This window comes from Mandrillus leucophaeus, unplaced genomic scaffold, assembly GCF_000951045.1.
Source record: "Mandrillus leucophaeus isolate KB7577 unplaced genomic scaffold, Mleu.le_1.0 Scaffold65, whole genome shotgun sequence".
Taxonomy (NCBI): domain Eukaryota; kingdom Metazoa; phylum Chordata; class Mammalia; order Primates; family Cercopithecidae; genus Mandrillus; species Mandrillus leucophaeus.
In genome coordinates, this window is record NW_012107030.1 from 7,196,097 (window position 1) to 7,216,871 (window position 20,775).

The window sequence follows — 20,775 nt, forward strand, 5'->3', positions numbered from 1 at the left end:
CCTACATTTGAATAAATCAACAAATTTCACTATATTTGATGAGCAGCTTGTGAGCCACAAAGTTATGCAACTTTTGTTCCTTTTTCCCAATTTTTCCCTCTCACCAATGATGTACAACACAGTGTAGTTTATCCAATTAAGTGATCACAATTCAAAATATTCTGTTGGCTTATCTTAATTTTCTTATTTTTACTGTCTACAGAGTGTACAACATGATGTTTTGATATATGTATACATAGTGAAATTATTACTACAGTCAATCCAAGTAACATATTCATCACCTGATACAGTTACCTATTTTTTGGTGGGAAGAGCACCTAAAATACACTCTCTTAGCAAATTTTCAGTATACAATACAACAGTATTAACTATAGTCCTCCTGCTTACATTAGACTTATTAATCCCACATAAGTGCAAGTTTGTACCCTTTGACCTACATCTCCTCATATCCTCCCCCTCCCTGTCCCTGGTGACTATTGTTCTATTCTCTGTTTCTATGTCTTTGACTTTTTTTAAGAATCCACATGTAAAAGTGAGATCAGGCTGGCATATCTTTAATACTGTTTTACTGAAATACCTACTTACTAATCACCCACCAATGCACTTGTATAAATAACTTTAGAAATAACATAGAGTAAATATATAATAATAATAATAATAGCAATAGCTAGTATTTTATTAAGTTGTTACTATGGATTAGGTGTTCAAAGTGCATTACATATATTGACTTATTTAAACTCACAACAACTCTGTAACATGAGAACACTGAAGCAAGAGGTTAAAAAAGCTTGCTAGGACTTGTATAGCTAGGAAGAAGTAGTTGGGTTAGCATTTAAGCTCAGGCAGGCTGCCTCCTGAGTTCACATTCTTAATCACACAATGCATGCTTATGACATGTGTGCATATGCAAACATGCACCTCCACACAAGTATACATAAACGTATGCACAAGTACACACATGTGTATATAAATCCACATATGAAATTTGGAATGAAACACAATGTGATCTTTGGAATAGTGAGGCTATCAATTTAGCCTAGGAATGTTAGTTTTGGCCATTATTTAAAGAGCTGTAGAAGAGACATGGTTGATCTATCAAAGCAACATTTCTGAGTAAAGGCAAAATTAAATGGAAGAATAAGTACCACGGCTTTAATTATTAGAACAAATGATTTGTTCAGGTTTTTTTCATTGATGATATTTAAACTTTTCAGAAGAAATACAGACATATGCAGTCATTCACCTAGAATATTCTAGAATACTGCCGTTTCTAGAAGTTTAATGAGGCATTAAAGATAAAATATGTCTGCTTTCATGTAAAACTTAGACTGAAATTTCTGGTGACAACGGTTTTATGTGGTTATAAAGGATTTCTCCTTTATAGCAACATAAATCTCATGTTTTAAAATTATCCTCATATAGATAACATTTTGGGAGTATTCAATATAAAGGTGAAAGTGGACATGGTGGTGGAAGTAAAGGGCATAAAAATGTTCCAAGAAAATGCTGTAAGCCATGTTGCAATACTTGTATCAAGTTACATGATCTATGGTTTTACACTTTAAAGCTTACATTTAATTTAACAGACTTATTTTTGAAAATGTTAAGTCAAAATTAGCATAAGTACATAGATATTCTTCAATGATGTAAATATTTAGAGAATAGGTTTGTCATATTCCAAGGCTAAAAGAAAAATACTATGAAATGTTTCAAATCATATTTACAGGCTACTAAAAGTTATTTTAATTTAATAAAGGCAAACAATATATAAAGGTCAATTGATTAAAATATACTAACAGAACATAAAATAAACTCAGGGTTTAAATGAGAGTGATATATTGGAAAAACCATACCTAAGAAACAATCAATCATTTCTACCAACGGGCAAGCTTTTCTTTGTTTTTCTTTTTAAACTCTCAACATATTAACTGATACTCTTCAGCATACCCAAAGGCATGTTAAAAAAAAAAAACTTGACTGCAAAAATTAGAACAGTAGAATTATATATTTATATAAAAAAGTTGAGAAACAGTGGGTCTTGCTTTAGGAGACTGAGCAAAACAACAAATGGTTCAGTAGTACATCACTTTGATCTTTCTGCCAGGCTATCTTTCTGCCGCTTTTAACACAAGCAGAAAACATTTTAAAACATCAACTACTGGTGTTTAAACATCAACAGCATCAATGGAGAAAAAAATTAATAAAAAATAAGTCATCTTCAGGTGGAATATGGCCTAATTAACACTTTAAACTTCAGAGACTTAGCAACAAATAAGGACAGTGTAGTAGAATATCTCAAAAGTGGAAAGGAAATTATGCCTGCATAAAAGCTACTTCTACAAAATCTTCCTTTAAAAAATTACTCTCATTCTTAGTTCTACTGCTATTGTAAAGAAAACATTCAGAAATTTCTGTATATTGATAAACTATATAAAAGGAGATTATACTTCTATTTAAAAAAATCAAATTGACTTACAACTTGGTCTATTTTTAGGTAAAAGAATTTTAATAAAAGGATATTAACAAAAATATGAATTATTCATCCTTTAAAAAATATTAGTTACTAGCTCAGCTCTTTGATAACTTCTGGAAGAAATTCACATAATTTAAAAATTATTTCCAGAGAGTGTGTGGCAAATATCACTTTCAATACAGAATTTTATATACAAAAAAACCAAACAAATCACTTTATAGCACTTGAATTTTACAACAGAAAATAGCAAAACCCCACGAATGATAATGTTTCTGATACCCTGAGGTTTGTCAGTTGTTTCGTGATAACTACATAACCATGAATCAAAATCATTTCACAATGACATAACATGTTCACTGAGCTGTGCAATTTATCATGTACTTTCCATTGCTGCCTTTCAAAGAGATAAAGCCTGGGTTTGTTTGCCCACAGCACTCAGCAACTGTGATTTACTTCGAGGCATTTTCATATTTGTTGTACTGCAAGAAGTTGGTATTAGGGTCTACCAGAAAACATCACTGACAGTTATGTAATTAGCAGTCCTTGTGTATTAAGCCCACAGCACTTTTAAAAAGGCTTGTTTTGTTCACTGTAGTGTTTTTAAAGCTATTGTACTCTTATTTTCAAGTTGCTGTTTTAGGGGCAAAAATTCTATATTAAATGCTTTCCATTTTTCAGCTCTTAAAAACAGAAAAAAAAATTACCAGAGAAGCTTCTAGAATCATGGAGATTTTCAAGATTATAGTTCTTAAAACTCATAATAATTTGTTCTGAAAATGAAGCCTTCATTTGCGCTCAGGATCAATCCTAGGAAACTGCTGCTACGTGAATCACTGCACGTTTGGAAAACATCAATGGGTAAAGCTGGTTACTTGTTTCTTCTTCCACTGGCCCTCTCCAATGGTGAGTGAGGGATTCACTTCTGTAAATCACACTGAGACCCATCACTAGAAACTGTATTCCAGCAGCTGAGGGCTTAACAGAATTATCTGATGTCCTTGGACCAGTCATTATAATTTAAGTGGGGTTTAGTAGAACATTCAAGGACTCAAGATTAAAAAGATGTCACATCCTTTCTCAAAAATGTTTTCAGTAGTTCCAAAGTAGAACTTGTAAACTAACTCACTTCAAGGCACAGGTAGGTAACAGAGTAATAATAGTTAACATTTATTAAGCACTTACTATATGCCTGGTATCAATACCTACCCAATGAGGCATTGACTATTTCCATTTTACAGATGATGAAACTGAAGGTCTAAGAGTTCAAGTGACATAAATAAAGTTGTAGACCTAATAGGTGGTATAACCAGGATTTGGACCAATGCAGTCTATCTTCTGAGCTTGTATGCTTAACTTTATGCTATATTACCTGTAATAGGTAGGAAGACTGACTTATCCTCTAGAGTAAGACAATAAAACGTAGTGGGTACTAACTAGAAAGTATAACTTTTTAAAAGACATTAACTCTTAAAATGTGTGCTGACCAACAGAACATGTCTGTGGGTCAAAAGAGGCTTGAGTCCAAAATGACATTCCCTACATACTCATCTAATCACATCCTTTATTCTGCACAAGCTCTATGTTTTAGTCAAATTAAGTGCTATTAGTAACTGTTCAACTGTTCCCAGGATTTTCAGAGTCATCTGTGCCTTCTTCACTCTTAGTCTTCCTACTGTCTAAGGCATCTTTCCCACAGGTCTCCAATGTTCCTGATCTTATGCATCCCTCAAAGCCAACTCGTGTCACTTCATCTATAAAGCCTTCTCTGATCTGAGATATTTAGTTTCTCCCTCTTTAGTTCTTTAACTTTACTTTTTGTGGCCCTCTTTATTTTCTACTTTGAATAACAGCTGGGTAAATGTCTATTTCCCATTGCATCAAGCTCCTTGAGAACAGGTCTTGTTCCTTATTCATCCCTATATCCCCTGTGCTCACTTCCTCTCTTTGAAATGTCCAAGCATGGTGCTTGTGCTGCCTTTTTGGGACCTATGTCTACCAATGTTTTATTGTACTTATTGATATACATGTTGTATAGCCCTGCTTCTGCAAGGCATATATTATGTTAGATTTTTGTTTGTCTTACCTATAGCATCTACTAGAGTGCATTGCACATGGTAAGTGAAAGACTCAATGAATGAGTAAATCAAGTTGTCACAGAGGTCACATGGTGAAATAAGCGATAAGGCATGACCAAGTTTCTCTCCAAATTTGGATATTAAAGGGATAATAAAACACTAAAAATAATAATATGTAACATTTACTGAGTGCTTACTAGATGCCTAGTGCTATGCTAAGCTTTTTACATGCATTATTGTATGTAATCTAAATAGCAACCCTATTAGCAGGATACTGTTATTTTCCATTTCCTACAGATGAAGTAATTGAAATTCAGAGAGGTCAGATGGTATTCTCAGGGTAAGACAGTTAGTGAGGGGCAGATCCAGGATTGAAACTCTGATTCTACAATCTAGGCTTTCAGCCACTGTACAATATTACTAAAAAATATAGCTTAAGAAGCTAAGGAGTCTCTCATTCTCTCGGCCTGACTATTAATAGTAAAAATCAATTTAGAATACCAGTTATAACAATTATATGCAGATACTCACCCCATTTCTGACTAGTGATCAGAACATATGAGTCCTCAGACCAGCTCTCCCACTATCTAGCTGTGTGATCCTGGGCTTGTTACTAAGTCAGTTTGCCCAGTTGGAAAACTAAGTCAGTTTTCCCCAACAGGTAGGTTGGATGATTTTTAAGGTCCCTTTCCTCTTTAACATTCTGTGACTATGGTTTATGGACAACCTCCAGAATCTGTGACATACCAATATCTAACAGTTTGTGTAAGTGTGGTGAAATTTAAAATTTCCAATCCTTAGTATTTTTTTCTTCCTGCTCAGTTACTTTAAATGGCACATCTAATTTTTAAAGAACAGTTTTATACCATATGATGAATACATCACATAAGACTAAATGGCCACCATCGCATGCCAAAAAAGCAATTAGAAAATTGAATCAAGGAATTAAGGATTAATGTGGGTATGTTATACCTGTCAGCAGTAATAAGTATTTTGACACGAACAGAATAAATTCTGACAATATGCACAAATACTAATCTGATAGATGAGTGAAATATTAAAAATGCAAACAACTACACATTAATCACTCTAACATTTCCCTACTAAAATACTTTTAATGCTATTCTTATCAGAATTCATCTATAAATAAAAATGAGTCTTTTTCAACAGCTTGCATGACTTGGTATTTGCGGTTTAATGAGTGTTTATATTGATACGAAATTTAGTTTTTAGTCACATAAGTAAAACCGAATGAATTTACTGAGTATTGTATTAAGTGAGCCTGATGGCTTTTGGCTCGCAGCTAATCAAGCGTGCTGATTCCATAGGATCAGCAAATACTAAGATTCCAGATTTCAAAAACAGATTCTCTGATTCTATTGTTTAGGCTTGGGGAAAAAAATGAAAGCAAAAATCACATTCTTTCCTTATTTACTTTTTGTTTTGCATAAAATGATGAAGGAGAAAAACACATTAGCTGGGTTTACTCAGTAGGAAGGAGAAAAATTCATATTAATAAAAGAAATTAAGCCGATGGACACTCTCAAAAACAGGGTTAAATTGCATTAGAAGCCAATTCAAAGAGAATAAAGTATTACATGTGGGAATAGGTAAAGGAATAAAACATAATCTTCACGGAATCAGGATGCTGCACTTGAGGTTCTGAAGGTATTCCAACCATAAACTTCATTTTCATATCCTACTAAATATCTCTCCTTGCTAAAATGCCTCCACGTTCAATCTGTGTTCAAAATTTCTAACTAAACACATGCATGCACACAAACACAGACACTCATATATACCCATATTTAAGGATTATCTTTATAGTATACTATCTAGATAAACTGAGTTTTGTAGTTCTTTTAATTGTGTGGCACTGACTTTGGGAATAAAATGGTTGGATTGTGACAGCTTCAGTTTTATCACCTATTTTTCCCTAGGTGTCTAGGTACCAGAAAGTAAAATGAGACAACACTACCTCTTCTTGAGCTATTATACAATCATGCTTTGCCCTGAGTTGGTTAATAATATGAATGTTAATAGGAGGTGACTTTGAATAGATTATCCTTAAAAGTTGATTCCTGTTAGCATTTTTCAAAACTTTAAAATAGATTTTCTATTAAATCATTATCTTAATTAGATTTGTAACAACCTGTACTTTTCTCCACAACTCAGTGCAAAAAGCAACCTAACCACTATACTTTACGTATGAATTTCAAAATTGAGAACATCCTTTCTGGCCTTGAAAAGTACTGTTAAGTGTGAGAGACAACTCTGTCTGCCAAATCAGTCACTTCTCATCTTGCTCATGCCCAGACTTAGGCTTTTTTTCAGGCCCCTCCATTCACATAGACTTCTTGCCAACATCTACCATTCCTGCCATATTGGCTTAAACCTCTCTACCTGCAAGAAGCTATGCCAGGTCATGCTAGGCCACTCCAGGACCTCTTTGCTCTAGTCTCTCTCAATACCTCCGAGTAAATAACTTTCCCTTTCTAACCATTGAGAAGAAGTGCAACGTGGTGGTTATGAGAACAACCTTTAGCACCCAACTTCCTGGGTTCAAGGCCATGCTCTCATCCAAGCATGAGTTTGGTCAAAGCACTTAACCTTCCTGTGCCTCAAGTTCTTCATCTGTAAAATAGAGCTAAAAATACCTTACTCATATTGTTATCATAATGATTAAAGGAGTAATATATATATACATGAAGTATAGCACACAGTAAGTACTAAGTCAGTGATTATTATTACACCATTCTGTCCAGTTTTCACTTTGCTTTAGAGTTGTTCTTTGTTCCGTATGAAGAATATGCTCAACTCAAAAGATAGATATCTGAGGACACAGACCATATTTTTTAAAGTCTCTGTTAATGGCTTGATATGAATTAACTAAGAAATTCAGCCTTGAGGAGAGATTTTTCATTGATGGTTTTCAGGGTAGGAAAAATCTAATCCCAATGCCAAACTTCCCACACTTCCACATCAACACTGCCCCTGAATGCCTGCCTGTTCTTCCCATTTTTGTTCCCTGCTTTTATCAAGGAATCTGACCTGACTGCAAGCATTATATGTTGCAGAGAATAGACTTTCCCTGGCACCTAAGACTGAGGCATTTAAGAAATATTTTATGAATAAATGGATATTTGTTTTCCCTTTTCCAAATTGTGCACAAGGTAACTCTCAAAGATATAAACAAAATCTCAATCTAGAATAGATAGATGTAAACCAGCAGGAAAGTTAGAAAAATCAAGATCTTGGTATTATTTCCCAGGCTAGTCCATTCTAACACACATTATGCCATTCATTAATGTCAAATGCCACCATAAGAATACAGCTGATAGATACATTCTTTTTAAAATGTAAATGTGCTCATTACTGGTGGTCAAGTGCTACATAGGCACAGTACCCACTCTGGTGAAGCATCATTTCAAGCTAAATGCAAGTCTGACTAATTTAGAGCCAAATGCACTGGAAGAGTTATGCACAGAGTCCTGGGGGTAGTAGCGGAGGGAGGCAGGCAGGAGAGGGTATGTGAAGTTCTGGAGGACTTTACCTTGCAGAAGATGACTAGGAGTTCACCAGGAGAATGATGAAGGAGGATTTCTGGCAGAAGTAAAGGCATGCACACAGAGGTGCAAAGACATATGGGTTGTATTGGAAACTGATAGAAGTTCATTGGGGAGGTTAAGTGTTAGGAAATATTCTGTAAAGAGGGATGAGAAGAGGCAATAGAGGAAGACTGAGGCCCTTCAAAATATCCAGGTCTCCCGTTAGCCCTTCTCATCCTTCCTGACCATGGCTGGAATTCTCACTACCTGCTTAAAATGTGCTGAGATGCTCAGATAGAACCTGACGTGTGCAGCACACAGTGGGTCATGGGCAGCCTTCATCAAGACGTGGTGTGCATCATCCCTCATGAACACGAGCAAACCTCTCCCTATTAGGAACTTGCGGTGTCCCTTTATTAAACTATTAGTCAAATCTGTTATACTGAGGGAACATTAAATTAAAACATTTATTCCTGAAACTTCAATCATAAAAGTAAATCAAGAAGCACTGTGAAAACTAACTGTCAGCAGAAAGAATAAAAGTGCAGATTTGGCAATATTCTTAATGAAGAATCAGATGTTCATAGATTCACATAATAAATGACTTTCTACTGTAATTATCATACCAGTCGCAACCTATTATAAGTACAAAAGCATGGACGAAACTTTGAATGAAAGAGTTTAATATGACTTGGTACAAAAGTATGTGTGTAATTACCTGGATTTCTCAGAGAATAAGTCATTCTGGATTGCAGAGTTTTCCCAGAAAGCTGAACATTAACTCTACAAGAGCTAAAGCTTTGCCGTTTTAGGGTGTTAAAAAAAAACTGCAAAGTTGCTTGAAATAAATATCATTTTCTCTGCTTCTCAACAAGTCTGTAATATATTAAACATAATTTAATATTGTCTTGATGTTCCATGATCAACATTGTGAACATCAGTTTTCACAGAATGCTAAAGACACATAGAGTTGCAAATGTGTGAATGAATAAGTATGTTACAGCTATAGCCCTAGGGGTTTCTTTTCCCTCCTCTTCCCCAGTCCCAGAAACCACCAATGCCAGCTTGCTTGTTACGTATTTGTTTCTTTACATAAATGCAACCTAAAACTTATGCAGCTGCCAGTGGATAAAGTGACTGCTTTTCTGTAAACCCCATCAGTGATACAAATACTGAAATGACCTTCTCAAGAGGTTGTCTTATTTTCCACAATATCTTCTTCCCTGTTGCTGTCAGTGTGCTGTGACCTGTCAGTAACATTCAAAGTACTGCCTAATTTCTACATTACCAATCCCATGTACCACAGACATCCTCTTGACAGTCTGTAACCATCCTCCTATGTCCCTTGAAGTTCGTAGACAGAGTAGCCTTTGCAATTTCAAGAATTTTGACAATAGAGTTTGGAAATAATCTTACTACAAAGTCTAGAAATACTTCAGCAGACCCAAATGACTTTACTTGACATGAAGTGGGTGGGGGTTCAAATATTATGGGATTTTGAATAAATTACTGAACTTTTCTGTGCCACAGCTTTTCTATATAGAAAATAGAGATTATAACGCCAATCTTGCAAGTTTACATTGAGGATTATAAAGAATAATATAAGATTAAGGCACTTAGTATAGAGCCTGGCAAAAAGTAGTTGTTTAAATACAATTTTATATTAGGTCAAATCACTTGCAAATGCAATTTTTAAAAGTCAAAACCAATTGAATATCAGCAATTTTATATGGATCAATGTTAATAGTTCCCTTTCCTTTCCTCCCACTTTGCTTTGGTGATTGATGGCAGGTAAATAAAGGAGGCTTACACATCAAGATCTTTTCTTATCTTTCTCTCCTGGGTGATGTCATTCTCTCAGGATTGGTCTGAAAGTATGGCTCCAGTATTCTAGTGTCTGGTCTAGAACTGAGTTCCAAGTTCAAACATTAGTCTATTGTGGAGAAGATGATATTTGATCAATGCTAGTGTTAGAAAGCTCAGAGGCCAAAGCCATTAAAAAGGACATATTCTACGCAAACCTTTCTGCTCACACGGCAAATAGAAGAATATTTTATGGATGGATAGGCATAGAAACGCCTCCTAAGGGTGTTCTGGTGTACCTGTGTGTGGCTTGGGAAGCCTCTTTGCTCAATGGCTGTCTCCTCATTATTTCCTAAATTTAAATACCCCTAATTTTATAATCAAGTCAGGTCAGAGGGAAAAATGAGAGAAAGGATGGTAGTAGACAGAGGATGCTTTTTGCAGGTTTCTGGGGTCTTCCTGCAGGGATCAAAGTCATTTCTAGGTTCTCTGAAACTCACAAGATAGGACTTGCTACCCTTGCGTATGACCTGAGATATGTAGAGTCCCTGTGTGGCCAAACTAAATACACTTGTGTGGCATTCCTTTAGGTCTTTTCCTCAAATTATCTAATATGTGATTGTGTGAACTCAACTACCACATGAGAGGTTGCTTTAGAAAATGAAGTATATGAGAGTGAATAAAATATCTCTTCAAATCTGTCTTTTCCCCAAAACTCCTTTTTCAGTATGACTAAAAATTAATGGTCAGAGTCTGTGTAATGATCCTTTCCCTGGTTTTACTTATGCTGCTTTACCAACTCCCTGTTGGTCCTACTAATTATCTCATTGATTAAGCCTTCAAGGAGCCTTCTGTCATTGGGTGGCGCCCACTGCACACATCTGGCTCACTGTATTTTCTTTTAAAAGGACAACAGTTAATTAAAAGAGCCACAGCACAAATGCAGGTATCAACTGGGAAGCAGATCTTGGTTGTTTCCTCAGTTGTTCTCTGCAGAGGGTCTGAATGTTCATCCAGAACCTCAGAATGTGAGCTCTTGTGGAAATAGGTCCTTTGCCAATGTAATTAGTTAAGATTAGGTGAGAGGTCGTACTCCATTAGGGTGGGCCTGGCCTACTTTTGATACACGGAGATGCCACACGGGAGAGTCACTGAAGAGTTCACCATATGAAGACAGAGGCAGACACTGCCGTGATGCACCTACAAGCCAAGGAGCACCAAGGTTTGCAGGCAATGCCAGAAGCGAGGGGACGGGCACAGAAAAACACTCTCCTTTAGGGTCTCAGAGGAATCAACTCTGCCGACACCTTCATTCCAGACTTCTGGCCCCCAGACTGTTTTTTTAAGCCACCAATTTTGTGGTCATTTAGCCCTCAGGAGCTAATACAGTCCCCCTAGTCACAAACCAACCTTTAACAGAATGGCCAAGGAGTATTGATTGCTTGCCATCTTTTTCTTTTGTTTTGGAAACCATCATAAGTATAATACGGTAACTTACCAGTCTCAACACCTCAGAATATTTCCCCTATTTGGGGGCGATTCAAGCCACTTTCACTTCAGAAGTTAGCTACATATCACATAGCATGGCAAATGCAGCTCACACAAAGGTCAATGGGGAAATTCACTTAGTTATGGGAATTTTGTGATCATTGTATGATTGATGATGTTCCTAAAACGGAAAATGGTGGGAATTGCTCCTTAGAACGCAAATGTAGTATATGCTGTATGTTGAATTCCCCAGGAAACAGATTCTGAGATTCTGAGACATGTGTGCAGGAGGTTCATTGGTAAGTAGCCACAGGAACAACATCGGTGTGGGGTGACAGAGCAGAGCGTGGCAGAGGGTGAAGTTCACCTGTGGTGCGGCAGCCTCTGCCCGAGTGGGTGGTCCTTTAGAGTTGTATCACATTGAGACAAGAGGCTAAGCCTTTGAACCTATCCATGGATGGAGGCTGTCCTTGGGGGGCGGGGAATGACCATTGTGAGAGGCAGCTTCTGTCAGCAACGGGTGATTCCTGGAGAAGGACCGGGCTCAGAGCTGGGAAAATGAGAGGCTCAGTCTCGAAGTGGGAATGCAGGCAGCACATCTCAGTCGTACTATAATATTCACAGTTCTGAAGAGAAATTTCCTTACTAGCTAAGAGTGACTGGGCCAAGGCCAGATTTAATATGTTATGGTCTAGGTAAGGTTATTGGTCATTTATACTTTTGTTCCTCACCAAGCTTCTGAGGCCCCTCTATATTGCCCTTCCTAATTCTCCCATATGAGTGCTTGCTCTTCAGGACTGTAACCTTCCTCTTCAATTTTCCTACCTTGGCTGGCAACTCTGATGGTGATTTTTATCTTCAAGAAAGGGCAGAAAGTATGATCCGGTGCTAACTCCAGGGCTAGGTCAATAGTCTAAAGAACTGAGTAAGCATTACTCAATATTTTATTCTTCACAGTTGGTATTCAAATGATTCAATGTATCTTACTTTTTGTTAAGTCATGAAGCTTTCAGAGGAAGAGGTCACCTTTCCTCTGATATAAGGTCACCCTTATTTTGCATTCAGGGACGGTGGAAGATGAGTAATTAATCTCACCAAGGTTCTGTAAGATGTCAAAAGGGATGGCAGAGAAGACGCCAATATCCTCTGTTTGCCTGTGAAGTCATATTCTGTCTTGGAAAACTGCAAGTTTATATGTCTTCTCTCTAATAATAATAATAATAATAATAATGTCATCTATTATTAATTGAGCATGTATTATTTACTGAACACTCCCTTGAGAAGTGGAAGGTGAACTAAAAGCAGTTGCAGGACACTGTACTAATTACTAATACATGTTCCAAGTATTAGCAACATTACAAGGTTTTTGAACCCAGAACATGAATATGTCATATTAGTTGTAAAAACTGCTGCAACAAAGCAAACTAAACCCTTTGGATGGAACATTTACATCAATACTTTGAAGATCAATATTGGTCCTTATCACACTAAGGCAAGAAAATACACAGCAGAGGAGAATTCATTATCTTGAAGATTAACACATGGTGGAAGGTACTAGGGGAAGGTGTGAGGTGACAACACTGCAGTTCTACATGTAGACATCTCATTGGAGTACAAACCAGGAAGATGCTTTGCTAATACAGATTCCAAATCCATCAACAGCTGCCTGTTTGTTGGCAATCTCATTCTATTCAAAACAAGTAGAAACTGATCATGTTACCTAACCAGGGCAAAATGGTAAAGGGAACATTCTAATTCATTGAAGAGACCAAAATACAGGGGTTTGTCTAGAGACAGGCAAACAAACTTTGAAAACGAAGTGGAAGAGTTTGAGGGGCAAAGGAGAAGTAGGCAATTGGGTCAGAAGAGAAGAGTTGTGGAGCCTTACGGATTCAGACATATATACTAAACTTCGGAAAGTGGGTTTCAAAAATTTCAGAAAAAAAATACAGGTATAATCCCACCACTAGAGAATCTAAAATAATATGGCACAAAGGACAGGAAGCTTTAAAATATCTTGTTGAAATCCAAAGTGACAAAATAAAAAAAGGAATATTGGAGCCACAGAAAGTAGTTTCTAATGGATGCCAGTAGAATAAGAGTATACAGGCCGGACATGGTGGCTCACGCCTGTAATCCCAACACTTTGGGAGGCCGAGGTGGGCGGATCACAAGGTCAGGAGATGGAGACCACAGCGAAACCCTGTCTCTACTAAAAATACAAAATATTAGCCAGGCATGGTGGCGGGTACCTGTAGTCCCAGCTACTCAGGAGGCTGAGGCAGGAGAATGGCGTAAACCTGGGAGGCGGAGCTTGCAGTGAGCCAAGGTAGCGACACTGCACTCCAGCCTGGGTGACAGAGCGAGACTCCGTCTCCTAAAAAAAAAGAGTATACAACCTCAAACTCACAGGCCTACTGTGGGGAGCAAGTTCTTAGAGTGGACTAAAGGTGTGGGGAATGCAGGGATATGATAGACAGCTGGCTCCTGAGAGCATAGCAGTATCCACCAAATTAACTGTAGATAGAAAGACAGTCAGTCGTCGGCATCCCATTGAGGTAGAGCAGTGAAGTGCTCCAGCGGCTGCGCATAGCACAGTCATGGAAAACATTCCATAAGAAATGTTTGCTCCAAAGGATCCCCATCAGGGAATTATCCAGACTATGAACACATATGGTGAAGAGCAGGCCCTGTTGCTTATGAGGTAGACCTTTAAACTAAAACTTTACAAGATAATGTACTTTATATTAGAATTCAAAAGAATTACAACACAGGATTAAATTAGGCAGTTTGTATTGGATAGAGGGTAAACATGTGGGCTCTGGTACAATACCACCTAGAATTAATTCTTAACTGCCACTTACTTGAGCATGTTTCTTAACTCTCTGTGCTCAATTTCCTCATCTGTAAAATAGCAATAATTATAATATGTACTTCACTGGATTGTTGTAAGGATAAACTAAATTGATACTTACAAAGCATTTAGAATACTGCCTGGCATAGGGCAAGTGTTCAATAAATGTCAGCGATTATCATTTAATTTTATCATTTTTAATGGTCTGTTTAACTTAGCATACATTTTTACTATAATAATAACTTATTCTTATAACTTAGCCTATATCTTCTGATTCATGTTAGAATAGCCCAGGAGCTTATATGTGGCCCTGGTGTGACACAGACTTTGAGGAAACTCTTGCAGGCAGGTTCTACATTCAGTACATTATGCCATGAAAAGTAAAATCAAGTTTGAATCTTGGCTCTACCACATACAGATCATGTGACTTTAGGTAACTAGACTGATCTTTCTAGGCCCAGGTTTCTTCACCTGTAAAAGAGAATAATAATAGTGCTAATCACTCATAAGGTTTTTGCAACGAGTAAACTCAATAACTTATTTAAAGCACCTGGTATATTGCATTGCATAGAGTAGGCATTCAATAAATGGCAGCTATATTATGATTTAGCTCCTTTATCGCCTTAAAAATATATTTAACTTTCCTGCTTATTACAAATGAACACCATACATTCTTAGTTTGCTATTTCAATTTCTTTTTTTCTCCTCTTATATGTCCTGAAGGAATTTTTTAAAGTATCACTAAAAAGAAATACTGAGACATAAAAATACTTGTGATGGTCATTTTCCATTTAGAAAGGAATTACCTTGATACTTCACTGCATCTCTTCACCATAGATCTTTCTACAATGAAACTCTAATTCACGATCTTGTCAGAGCTGGGGCAGGGGATTCAGGGGTGAGTATCAGATAAAAGATTCAGACAGAGATGCAGGATCAAGAAGGGGTGGCTTTGAAGAAAGCAAGCAAGCAAGCAAGGACGGCAAAAGTAAAGAGTTAGAGAGTGGATAAATCAGTTGTGGGTTTAGAAGTGACATACATAATAATAATGGCCATTTTTGAATACCTAATGTTTCCTTTACCTGTGCAAGGAAAGTGGAAGAGTTGAGACTTGGACTCAGACTTATAATTCTGATGCCTAATTCTTCCCCACTTTCCATACTAGCATCTAGCAGCAATGAGATGCCACGGGAGACAGACAGACACGTGTATCGTAGTTCAAGGTCTGAGACTCAGAATCCAGAGAGTCTATGAGATTTGAAGGAATGAAGTGAGAGCAAACACAATATCAAATGATGAGCAAGTATAGAAGAAATACAACAGAAACGGTTTTCTATCCTTCCCTTAGCATTCTGCTCTGCTTCTTGGTAACAGAAGTCAATCTTCCTACATAGGTTGGTGGAGGCTCTGCAGGTGAGAAAAGGTGAGTGGCAGCTCCTGACCAAGATGAGGCCCACAAGGCAGGAGTCAACAGCACGAGTGAATGGTGGGAAAATCCTGGATTCCTCCCTATTTTACCTTGGCTATTTGATAGCTTTCTGACCGAGACCACAGTTTTAATTTGAAAAGTTCCCCTTTCCACAGAAACTAAACAGTTTTCAAAGCAGAAATATAAATTAATTTTGCCAATCCTGGCAACCACTAACCCTCAAATTTTCTATGACCTTAGCTTTTTCCCCCTTTATTTACCTCATAAAAGGGAAGTTAGGACGTATTAATCTCTGTAAATAGCTCCATATTTTCTGAGATCACCTCAGAAGAAGACTATTTGAGTAAGATGAAATTACTATTTGTCAGGGAATTTAATCATACTCTTTTTCTTGGTGTTGGTTTTCAAGTTTCCTAATGCCTTTAGTTAATAGCAGGTAGCTATAGCAATTTTAAAGTATCTCTTTCAGTTATAACACTCTCTGTTGACTTTTTTAAAGCACCTAACAATTGACAATACTCTTTAAAAATCTCACTTGGAAAAAAAAAAGGTCTCACTTGGAAAAAAAAAAAGGTCTTACTTGACTGTTGCAGCTACTATGTGAGGTAGTGAGAGCAGCCTTTACTACCCAAACTTTACAAATGATAAAACTAAGGTTTTGAGAGTTAAGAGACTCGCTTGAGGACACAAAGTAGCTATGTCATGTTAGCTGGTGCAAGAAGTGAACATCTAAACACTGACTCCTGGGCTCTTCGTAATACAGGGAACACCTTTCCAATTGGTTTGCTTTCCATGCTCCACTCCACCCTCACTCCAGTGTGCTTTTCACTGGGGGGATTTGCTCATGAGCTCAGGTGGGCTCTGGGTTGTAGCGTGCTCATCCATATGCACTCATCTATGAGATGCTCATTCCTCTTTATTAAGGAACTATGACAAATATAATCTGTTGAAAAAAGTTCTAGATCTCCAGTTCTCTCTCCTCATATTTGAGAGTTCTGTACACTCTTGCAAATACGAAAGATGTCAGACTGAGAGATTAAAGGGAAACACATACAAGGAAGGAGGCCAGGAGGTGCTAGGAGGGGAGAGGGGTGTGAACAGGCCTCCTCTGGCTTTCACATGCTCATTCTCTCCTGGGAGCAAAGAGTCAGCGATGCACTTAGGGACAAGGGAAGCAAACTGGCCAATACCAACAAACCAACCAGGCCATCTGTGTTTCTGGAAGAACAAGGGCAGGTGGGAGTATTTATCTCAGGAAATTGCTTTTCTTGATTTTTTTTTTTTTTCCAGAAAACATGGAAAAATCTATGAAGAACGTGCGACAGGGAAGGGAGCAGAACACAAGAGAATGTATGTGGCTAAGGACTGGTGCCCACAGCCGGGGGATAAAAAGGCAAGGCCTGCGCTGTGCTGTAAAGCTGTAAAACTTTCCTTCTGCTTATTTTCATATGAATTGGAGAAAAGTCACTCAGGCACTGAGGACTGATGCACAGAAATTAGCTGACATCAGAGAGGCCAAGAAGTTATCTTTGCACAACTGGCCAAAGGCACATAGTTTTCCATGGGAAATGACCATGGAGCTTTGGTCGAAGTTCCCCAAGAGGCAAAGCTCAATTGTGACAGCTTCTTCAATATGCCGCCAAGTGCTTGTGGTTCCATCAGAAACCAACAGTGCAAAAACAGTCACACCTCTGCACCTTTTATTTGAAAAGCAATACATTTTCAGATAATGCTATTTTTTCTAACAGAGGGTCTACATCTGAACACACTTGAATTTTAGGAATTGGTGAACACAAGTTCAATGTGAACTATCATCACGACTCACCCCAGCCAAACAGATGGTCCGACTAAAACCCCTAAAGCTTATTGCTACAAAGTCTTGGTAACAAGACAGTCATTCAGTAAATGTTTATTGAGCATGGCCTATGTGCAAGATACTGTAGCCATGCCAGATTTCTTATTACTCAGTGTGCTGCTCCATATAATGAGAAGGTTGATCTTGCTGAATTTCTAATGAAGAAATACATCAAATCTTACCTCAAACGTTGCCAATGATCCATTTATAAAGAGCAAACAAGAATTTATCCTGGTTGTAACTTTTCTCCTACATATTCTTAGGTTATTTAGCCAGATGAATTAGTTTCTGCTTAAACAAAAACAAAAACAAAAACAAAAAAACAAAACCAAAGCCCTTTGTTCATTTGTATATCCACAAACAAAGTAATATTGAGATCCGCCAATACACCAGGAACTGCATATATGCAGCTAGGACTGCAGACTTTAGGCAGTATTAGGGCAGGAGAATTTTGTAGTAACAAAGGACTCTCTTGTTGCAGGTCTGCTGATTAAGTAATAGTAGCTAACACCTACTGCACTTACTGTAGAATAGAGTCAGCCCCTACAGTAAGTGTTTTGCACTGCATAGACCAAGATAAAGGTGAGTTCCTATTATGTAATTACAATTATGAGACATTAGTCACGTAAAATCCTGAAAAAGTGGGGCTAAAAGGTGGCATTGCTGTGTTTGTAAATGCCTGAGGAACTCTCTCAGGGCAGTCAGACGAGAGATAAAACCATTAAGAGTACATCTTCTGGGGCCATCTAGTGTTGATTTTTTTCTGGTTTAGCTCTTGGGGAGTCTCCAAAACCAAAACGAAAAGAAAATCCCTTGATGCTGCAACTACTGAAGTGGAATTCCTTGGTGGCATAAGACAGAGAAGGTCTTGGAAAAGGGTATAGCTTTTTTTTGGCTTAAAAGGATATGCTAGCTCAGGAAGGGAAATGAGTTATAAATACCAAGGAGCGCTGTGCTGCTCAGCTTGCATGGCAGATAAGGAACACTTTACTTTCTATTTTTTTTTTTTGAAAAAGAAAATTTAAAAAGAAAGCCTACTGAAATTTCCTGAAGAGACTGCAAAGTGGAAATCGACATAAGCTTGATCATGTAATACAGAATTAATCTTCCTAAAAAGTTGTTTTTATCTACCTATGTGTCTTACCTGCTTAAAATCTCTTTGCTCTCTTCTCTACATAAACTCCAACCCAGTCATGGCTGGTCTGCTCTACTGGTCTTCCTCCTGACACCTCTGATGCTCTCAACTCCTATCTGCCATGCATTTCCCTTTTCTTTTCCTAAAGTAGAAATACTCTGTAGAGGTAAAGGATTATCTTCCTGTAGGTCTGGTCATTCAGTGCATTTTTTTTCCTTCAAATGCTATGTGGCATATCACTCTTATGATCAAAATATTTTATAAATCATCACTTATGGCTTTGGGTCTTCATGTGATATTTATGGAGGGAAATTCTACAGATAGGAAAACTGAAGAAAAGGATGATTATAAAATATTGCCCATCTGCAGAAGTTAGGACTCTTCATCTTGAATCCAAGGCCCTTTCCCCTAAAAATGCTATCAGCATGTAGAAACCTTGAGGTTTCTAATGACATTGGGAATTTGGAGAGGGCTAATAATGGGACATTACATTTTTTAAAGAGGAATTTAGTAATGCTCTTTTAAATTTATTTTACATTTATTTATATTTTAAATTTATTTATAATGCTCTTTTAAATTTATTAGGAGACTCTTAGATTTGTCCTGCACAGGCTGAGAAATGCATACTTATTTCACTACTTGCACAGACTAGATCAAGGTGAAACTTGGCAGCCATTTAATAGACTATTAAGAAGGTTAGATTTGCAAACAACTCCCCCTAGTCCACTGAAATAGTAATAAAATTTAGGGAGGTAAGTATAATGATTATAATTTGAGCTTGTCTAAATAATACTGAATATAAAACATTAATTAAATCCTGAGGAATTAGAAAACAACAACAACAAAAACAGGTAGACAACTGCCACCATGCTGTGTACCAGAGTGAGAAGCAAACATCATACTGTAGCTACCTGTCTATTTAAACCTTTCATTGCAATTGAAATATCCTTTAGAGTACAATAACTGACAAGCCATGAAGAATCTCTGCTTTATTTCCTTGATTTCCATTTTCCACAGTGCCTTTCCACACAGCTTTAATAGCTGCAGGCAGTCTGTTCTTCCAAGCCTTGCACCAGGCTTGGCGTTTCTTTTCTTTTCTTTTTTTCTTTCTTTTTTTTTTTCTTTTTTGAGACAGAGTTTCGCTCTTGTTGCCCAGGCTAGAGTGCAGTGGCGTGATCTCGGCTTACCGCAACCTCTGCCTCCTGGGTTCAAGCGATTCTCCTGCCTCAGCCTCCCGAGTAGCTGGGATTACAGGCATGTGCCACCACGCCCAGCTAATTTTGTATTTTTAGTAGAGACAGGGTTTCTCCATGTTGGTCAGGTTGGTATTGAACTCCCAACCTCAGGTGATCCGCCCACCTTGGTCTCCCAAAGTGCTGGGATTACAGGTGTGAGTCACTGCACCTAGCCTCAGGCTTGATGTTTCTTGAAGCATTCATTCCATTCCATGTGAGTTGGGGCCTTTGTTAATGGATCTGCCCTCGGCTCCATTTGGGCTGCTGCAGTTCTCTGTAGTCCACTTGTCTCGGGTGCTGAGCAAGAAAGAGCTCTGGGGTACTTCCTTCAGAGACAGCCCCATGGAAACATTCTTTAGCCATGATTTCATTGTGATCACTGCTTAAGGCTAGTCTATTTCATGCTCACTGAGTCCAGGAAAGCTCCCTTGGGTCAGTATTCAACAACTGCCTTTGTTCTTATGTCATCTCTTACCTATGCCAACATGTGGCACGTGGAGCCAATCTGTTGACAAGGCAGCTCTCATCTCTTCTCTAAATTTCATATCTATCGCAGGCAGAAGTTTGGTACAGTCGTTAGGATGTTATTAGAATTCTTTTGTCCATATGAAGAGTGAAACCCCCACCACACTGTGTAATATGTTCATGATGTGGTCATTCTTCTGGATAATCATCAACATTAAAATCGACCAATATCCTGCCTGTGACCTCAAAGGGATTTAGACTGATGCAACACAACATGGGAAATTGTCTGAGACACCTTATGTCCTGCCAGCATTATCTGCTCAACTGGTATAGGCTTCCTTAGATAACACATTAATCATAGGCACTAATCATGCATATTTTAAACTGTGAAATCTCAGCACACAAGCCAATGTTA

The 20,775-nt window shown here is 37.7% G+C and overlaps 1 protein-coding gene across 1 annotated transcript in view; it reads right to left on the reverse strand.

Moving 5' to 3' along the window:
• The window catches only part of LOC105554606 (attractin-like protein 1), a 244,961-nt gene that overhangs the window by 107,483 nt on the left and 116,703 nt on the right, over positions 1 to 20,775 (reverse strand). The gene's annotated exons all lie outside the window — the stretch shown is intronic.